The sequence below is a fragment of the Montipora foliosa genome, chromosome 4, assembly GCF_036669935.1.
Source record: "Montipora foliosa isolate CH-2021 chromosome 4, ASM3666993v2, whole genome shotgun sequence".
NCBI classification, from domain to species: Eukaryota; Metazoa; Cnidaria; class Anthozoa; order Scleractinia; family Acroporidae; genus Montipora; species Montipora foliosa.
Genome location: NC_090872.1, coordinates 9,961,527 through 9,969,026, shown reverse-complemented (window position 1 = coordinate 9,969,026; position 7,500 = coordinate 9,961,527).

Genomic DNA, 7,500 nt, shown 5'->3' with positions numbered 1-7,500 from the left:
TTTTGTCCCCAAAGGTCCAAGCCTTTTATTACTCAGGCCCGTAGGGGCACGAGTTACAAAATGCACGATAGAAAAACGTGACAGTGTTTTATTGGGCAATGCACAATAGAAAGCACGTGGAGGTGTTTTGATTGGGTAATGCACAATAAAAGCCACGTGGCGCTGTTTACAATGGTTATTTAAAGTAAACCAAGTAATCCAAGATCATGAAGAGCACTGTGATGCATAGTTTGGGATTACTGAAGATTGACTTCGCGTTGGCTTAATCGATTTCTTCTTGGGGCGTTCAAAACACATACAAAGAAAGGCATAGGCTTTTCGCGGTAGACCCACACTAAAAGATGTCAAGCATCAGCTTCGAAACGGGTCGTTCCGCGAACTGAATGAAACAAGAATACACTCGAATGTAACTGAAATGGACGCAACTATTGAAAGTGATACAAGTTAAAATACTAAAATAAGGAGCGGGTACCTTATTGAGAACTATTCTGAAGATGACAGCGACAATCAGTCGCAAAAGTAGTTGGTACTCTTACGCATGAATGGGTCTGAAAACCAGTCTCAAACATCATGAACTAAGCAGCTTCAAAATAGAAGTCCCCCCTCCCCCCAATAAATGTTGAAATAGACTAGGAACGTCCGTTCGCGATTGGCAACATTGTTTCTCGTTAGTCTTGTGGTCAGTTTTCGACCCATGTCGACATTGCTGTCTTTTTTTTTCTTTTTTGATAAATGAGTCAAATCTCGACAGGAACCCTAAAGACTAAGTCAAACCGTAGATTGCTAAATTGCCTATTTCTTAGATGTATAAAAGGAATTTATGCCATCCCGTTTTTTCCCACCCTCAACTTCACTAAATTGGGCGAAAACAATTATGACGTACCCATGGCCACTAGCTCCACAATCATCACATTTGATACTGACCCCCATTTTACAAGAGGCAAGAGGGGTCAAGAAGGGCTTCGTATTGCCTGGCTTACTCTTTGCGATCCACGCAAATAATAGTTGATACTGGCTTTGAGAAAGCGTAAAGGTAGAATGTAACATTGTCGCACAGAAAAGCTGTCCGTGGCTTCGAATATGACGGCAAATGGCATCGAGCGCGTTTCTGGAATCGTTCACGACCCAATGGATAGCGCAATTAGTTTCACTATGACTTATCCACTGGATAGTCGTTTACCCGGCGGATAGCGCTATTCATCCTTTAAACAACTGGGGGCCCAGGAGTCTCATGAGGTTAATTATTTATTCTTTGGCATCATGACATACAAACGGATCGCCAGATTGAAGACAACAGGCCGGGCCTGGCCTGACTATGTTTGACAAACAACTGCATGGCGGCTTGCCAAATTACTAGAAAACTAAAATAAGGAAGACAACGAGGTCCACGAGAACACTGACCACAAAGCAATTGGTTTGATGAACAAAAACAACGGCTCTGCATATATTCCACTTTGAGGTTATATGAAGGACGTGAGCAGCCGACATAAAATGGACCTGACCGGCTAACTCAATGTTGTACCCAATTCAAATCTCCCGGGATTAAGATTCTTTGTGTATTGTATTTGCATGATAATCACGATAGCATTCATATTTAAATGACACGGAAATACCTGGAACAAAACGTTTTATTCGCAAGGGGTTTGAATTGGGTACAACATTGAGTTAGCCGATTAGGTCTGTTGGCAAAATTCTCTCCAAAGATACTTAATTACCCCTCATTCCAGTTTTATTTCTGGAAAGTTCACACACACTTTCCACGCCGAAAGACTTGGGATAACCACGAAACTATTTCATTAATTATAACCAGTAGTTTACATAATGTCAGGGTTTTCAAAGCCGTCGTCTTCGTCTTTGAGGAGCAAGGGTGGCACAGTTGGTTAGTGCGCGGCCTTGGTGCAAGAGGTCCCGAGTTCGATGCCCGGATCTCACATCCTTGTTTCGACTTCTTTCCTTTCAGTGTAGGATAAGTAACTTTAAATACCCTTAAAACGGAGCACTGATGGAAAGAGGGGGGTAAAATGAGCGCACCGTCGGCTTTCTGGGAGAATACTCTATAGAGAGTAAAGGAACTTCCGACTTTAAATAAGGTGTACCTTTACCTTAACGTTAAGATCTACAGCGGCAACATGGACGGAAACGTCACCTCCAAATTTACACTCTCGTATTCTTATGTTTTTCGCGATTATTCCATTTCGTTCACCTCCTACAATGTGGGCAAAGAATCGGTTCAGAGGACACGCCTAGCGGCGTGTCATACACCGAGAAATAAATAACTGCAAAAACCTGCTAATGAACTGCATATTCACTGCATACCAGTAGAAAATATATTTTCTCTCCAAGCATACTTACCACTCATTGCAATTTCATTCCTGAAAAGTTCACAAACACTTTCCACGCCGAAAGACTTGGGATATCCACGAAACTATTTCAATAACCATTAGTTACACATAACGTCCTTAAGATCTAAGACGGCGACATCCACGGAAACGTCACCTCCAAATTTACATTCTCGTATACATATGTCTTTGGCGTCTATTCCATCTCGTTCAAGTCCTACAGTGTGGGCAAAGTATCGGCTAAAACGGATTGCTTCGAGGGCTTTCAGAGTAAAAATGTAGAATGACTCGGTGAAAGGCTTGTGTTTGTACGCTCACGTTGCAGTTGAAACCTCAAACTTGGTAATTTCACATAATTAGGGAGTTTTAGCAATGACGACGGCTACGGCGACGATAATGCCAGAAAACAATGATATCATTGGTTAAAAGAGGAAAAATACTCGTGCTGCACGTGCGGCACGCATTTTTGCACGTATTTTGCAGTATTGTGCATAACGACGTGAAATCACCGTTTGAGGTTTTGACGACAACGTGGGCATACAAATGTTCACCTTTCATTCTCTGTTTTTACTCTAAAGCCGCTCGCACTCAATTTAGTATTTTTAGGATACTTCGCCCACATTGTACGGCTTGAAAGAAACGGAATAACCCGAAAAACGTACGATAGTGCAACTGAGTTATATTTTGAGGTAACGTTTTCATTGACGTCGTAGATCTTAAAGTCTTTGATTCTCAAAGCCTCGGAAACCTTTCGGCCCCGGAAAGCAACAGCACTGCTCCTTCTGCCGGGCCCATGCATGTTCATGCTTTCAAGACAAGAGAAAACAAAACGACTGCAAATTCCGAATTCCTTGACTTGAAACGTTTTTTCTTTTGAGAATACGAAGTGTTTGAGTCACCCGATTTATGCCTGAAGAGTTTCGGGACTTTCGAGAAACATCCCTCGGTCAAGTTCCTTGGTGTAACGTGGTGTCAACTAAACGAAAAAAAAAGCGCACAAAAAAAGTAATTATTCAACGGGCGCAGACACCATCTGCCCAAAGCGAAACAGATATGCGCATCGCCAAGAGCAGGAAAACTCTTGCGAGCAGTTACCAAGCGGACTAATGCAAATGCAGTGCAGTTGTGAATTACTTTTGACATTCAAGTCAAAATTCGCTTTTATCAGGGAATCGGTTTACTTTGTATCAAAAACAAAGACTTTTGTTGTTTTGCAGAGAACAGCAAAGAAATGAACTAAAATGCGTGCAGCACGATTATGGTTCCTTTTTTAACGAGGCCGCTCAAACCAGTTTCAACACTTTTAACAAACTGTTGTATTTGGGAGGATGAATCTACCCAACTGTTTCAAGTAACGGAGAAGTTATAGTACCATAATTATGCGACACCAAGAACTGCTTTAAAAACAAGCTGCACCCATCGACATGACATAGTAGCTTACCATGGCTACAAAGGAGCCATCTCAAAAACTCGCCGACCCCTAATTTTTATTGCTGGAAAGATAAAACTCTATGCGGCTCTAAATCTGCTACAGGTTATTAGCTTCAGTGCTAATCACTTTTCAGCAATAAAAAATGAGGTTCACTGATCAAGTGTGCTTTGTTTTTAAGATATAAGCGTTTAAAGACAAAACATAGGGCGTTTTTAGATGACTCGTTTGCTGTCATGGCAGCATATTACGTAACACCAATGAGTGCATCGTGTTAAGCAATTATTGGTGTTTCATTAGAGGTTTTGCACGGCAGCCATGTTGCATGGCAGGAACAATGAAAATGTTTTGCATTAGAAAGAACATTTGTTCCCATGGGAAAAAGAGTCTATTGTTCCTGCCATGCAACATGGCTGCCGTGCAAAACCTCTTTTGGCACCATAAGAGCGCCGTTACGTGAAACAATGTTGCGTAGTTAATTCTCATAATAAGACATTCCCTCCAAAATTGGGCCACCTTAAACCAATAATTTTTTTTTTCTCAGGCATTCGCATTGCCGTAGCTGTCGTCGTTTCGAAAAACTAGAAATATTAATTCATTAAACAAGCTCTTCGATTACTGCTACGAGAGCGCCTCAAGACAATAAGCTAGGCTCTGCACACCCCGGCTGTACATACGTTTTGCGTATGGTACATTTGTTCGCCGTTCTCGTCCGGACAACGACGTGAAATAACCTATTTTGACGTTATGTCGGAGGGTACGAGGACCCAATAATAACTTTTCAATTTTCTCTTCAAACATCCACACCGTTCAACCTAATTTTGTCCCTAGAATGTTGATACTCTTTTTCCATCCCGAAGGACTTGGAGTAATCACGAAATTATCACAAAAACCGGAATAAATAGTAATCTTCGACAACGTTCTCATAGCCGTCGTCGTCGTCTTTGCTTTAGCTCACTGCCCCCAAAAGCTTTCTGAGAGATTTAATTAATACCAACTGTGCTTCAATTCTCAATTTTTATTGACGTGTTAAAACACGTCACCTGTCACGGGTGTCACTTGTAAGTGTTACGGCCGTTAAAATTATTGTCCCCATCAAGTAGATCAGGTTGTCAATCAGTTGCACTGTTACGGCTGAAAATAGCATAGCAACGGCTATTGAAAATTCTGAAGAGAACCCGGATGTCAGATCATATGGGATGTCGTTCACTGGTGCTAGTATTTGCTGTGAACGGTAGTGTTAAATTTTTTGCAAAATGGCAGACAATTCATAGTGAAAGCCATGTTCGTCATGCAGTTGCCTTGAAAAGTCAGAGAGCTAATAGAATGTTTGGTAGCTCCTTTAAAAACCCGACGACAGGTTTCAAAGGTTCCAAACGTTAAATTATTGTACAATGGCAAGCAGAATACATTGCGAAAGCCATGTACATCAGTTGCCTTGAAAAGTCATAAAGCTCAGTAATAGACCTCTTTTGCAGCTCCGTTAAAATCCCGACGAAAGGTTCCAAAGGTTCCGAAGGTTTCCATCATTTATCCAAGCATTATTACGGCTATATGCCATCATTGTCAAAATTTGAATTTGATAATTGGCGTGTTGGATGCCGCTTGTGGCGGGAGCTAAAAATCTGCACTTTGATACACCAGTGTAATTTATTTGTCGTGAACAATTTGATTTTTATTTTCGGAAAAGAAGTAGTCTGAGAGAGCATCCAGAATTTTGCAATAAAAAAGTTCCGATCTACTAAGTTAAAATCTGGCAAAAGAACATTTCGTGCAGAGGCTAAAAGTAGTGTTTTCTCGGTTGAGTAGGTACGTAAATTAAAAACAGCTGTGAATCCCGGCAGCTGCTAACAACCTTACCCCGGTTGTTCCAAAACAGGCCGCATAACTTTATCCGGTGGATTAGTCACCATACGACTGTGACAGTTTCAATCTGCGCAAAGATTTCAGTATTTCTTCATGTAACTCAAAATATGCACACTCTGACACATCTAGGTAAAGGTATGAAAGAAAACTTTGGCCAAAGTTTGACGTGAAGTATACTTTATACTCTGGATAGTGACTGCAGTGAGGCATGAACGAGACAGGCCGGCTGGTCGTATATCTCGCATTTCCATACCACTTACAAACAGCTTTTGAAAAAAAAAAAAGTTTGAAAGGGAATTCAGCGAGAGGACATACACTAATTAAGTGATTTTAAGTAAGATCTCTTAGCTTGGTTATTTATATTTCGCCGAGACTGCACGTCACTGGTATGCATAACTAAACATGCCTGGAACCATCACTTTTCAAAGAGATTCAACTTTCATGGAGCAGTGAAGCAGGGCTTGCACTCAATTAATTTTAGACGAAGCTTTCAAAGAAGTCCAACATGTCTTTAATTTTCATTTTTTTCTTGGTTATATCTCTCGGTGGTGGTAAGTTTGCAAAGCGTCTTTTTCACTTTTCTAAGTATCCACAACTGAACAACTTTATAGACCAAATCCCAACGTTATGGTTGGCGTATAGCAAGGAAACGTACTCAAATTGGAGTGCAAGAATGCCAACAACAGATGGCAAATGAGATAGTGCAACTGTTCTTCCAATGTTCAAGATTACTTGCGTATTTCGTAGAGTTACGCCAATTCACCTGGAGAATTTTTATATCTTTCTAGTTACATGTAACGATCATGATAAAAGAACTTACCTTTTTGTAAGAAAATGAAAGTTTTTAGAGAACTTTAAATATTGTATCATGGAAAGTCAAATATAGTAAAAGTACTCGAATTATTCATTGAAGAATCTGGATCAAACTTCAAAGGCGGGGTGATATTTGTGTTTAGGCACTGAAAATCCCATGTGATATTTTCATTTTTCGCAAGAGTGAGGCTTTCTTCTACGCCATTAGTTTCAGCAGAGGAAATTCTGAGGCCGGTAACAGCTTTGGAAATCGCTTGTGCCGCTTTATTTTGCTTAAGTTTGCTTTTTTTCAATGTGGATTGCTTTGTCCTACGGGATCAAGATGTGCCAAAATGTGATGAGGCCTCAACCAACAGTTATCCTAATGGTTATCGTGGAAGAACGACGGACAATTTTTCCAGACGTTCCCGAAGAAAACCGCCAGCGCGCACCGCAAGAAAACGAGGAACCAATAAATCTTTCGATGGATCAAGATAATTTCGGTGAGTCATTCTACTTGGAAGTCTTTCATTTTAGCTTACAAATTCACTTGTAACTGAATTAAAGGTCACTTATGAGGATGTATGTCAAAAGCGTAGGAAACGGTATTTTTTAAAACTCGTAAATTCATTTTCATTCGAACGTTTCCCGGCATCGCAGTGTGCGTTTTGATTCTATTGAAGCTGAAAGGGCCAAAGATGAAGCCTCTTTTTAATATTTGAAGTGTTCAATGTAAAAACTAAGAAAATCAGACGATTTTCAAGTTTTAATCCTGCACGATAAACTCAGCCACATAAAATACAGCAACTGTGTAATAATGGAGATGACGATCAACTCAGCTTCTTTGTCTTCCCTTTCAGTTCAACAAATGCTGTGAAGACGATTTTGGAATAACCTACTGTGGGTTGTGCGGCCCCTGATTTCAAGATTGTAAAAACAAGAACATTTTAAATTGCTTATTAGATGCTTTCATTTAGGAATAGACAACTTAAAACGAAATGTTGACAAGTTAAGACCTCGTTGCATTTGATCGAATTGTTCTCAAGGTGCTTTGTTATTTTCCAATACGCAATT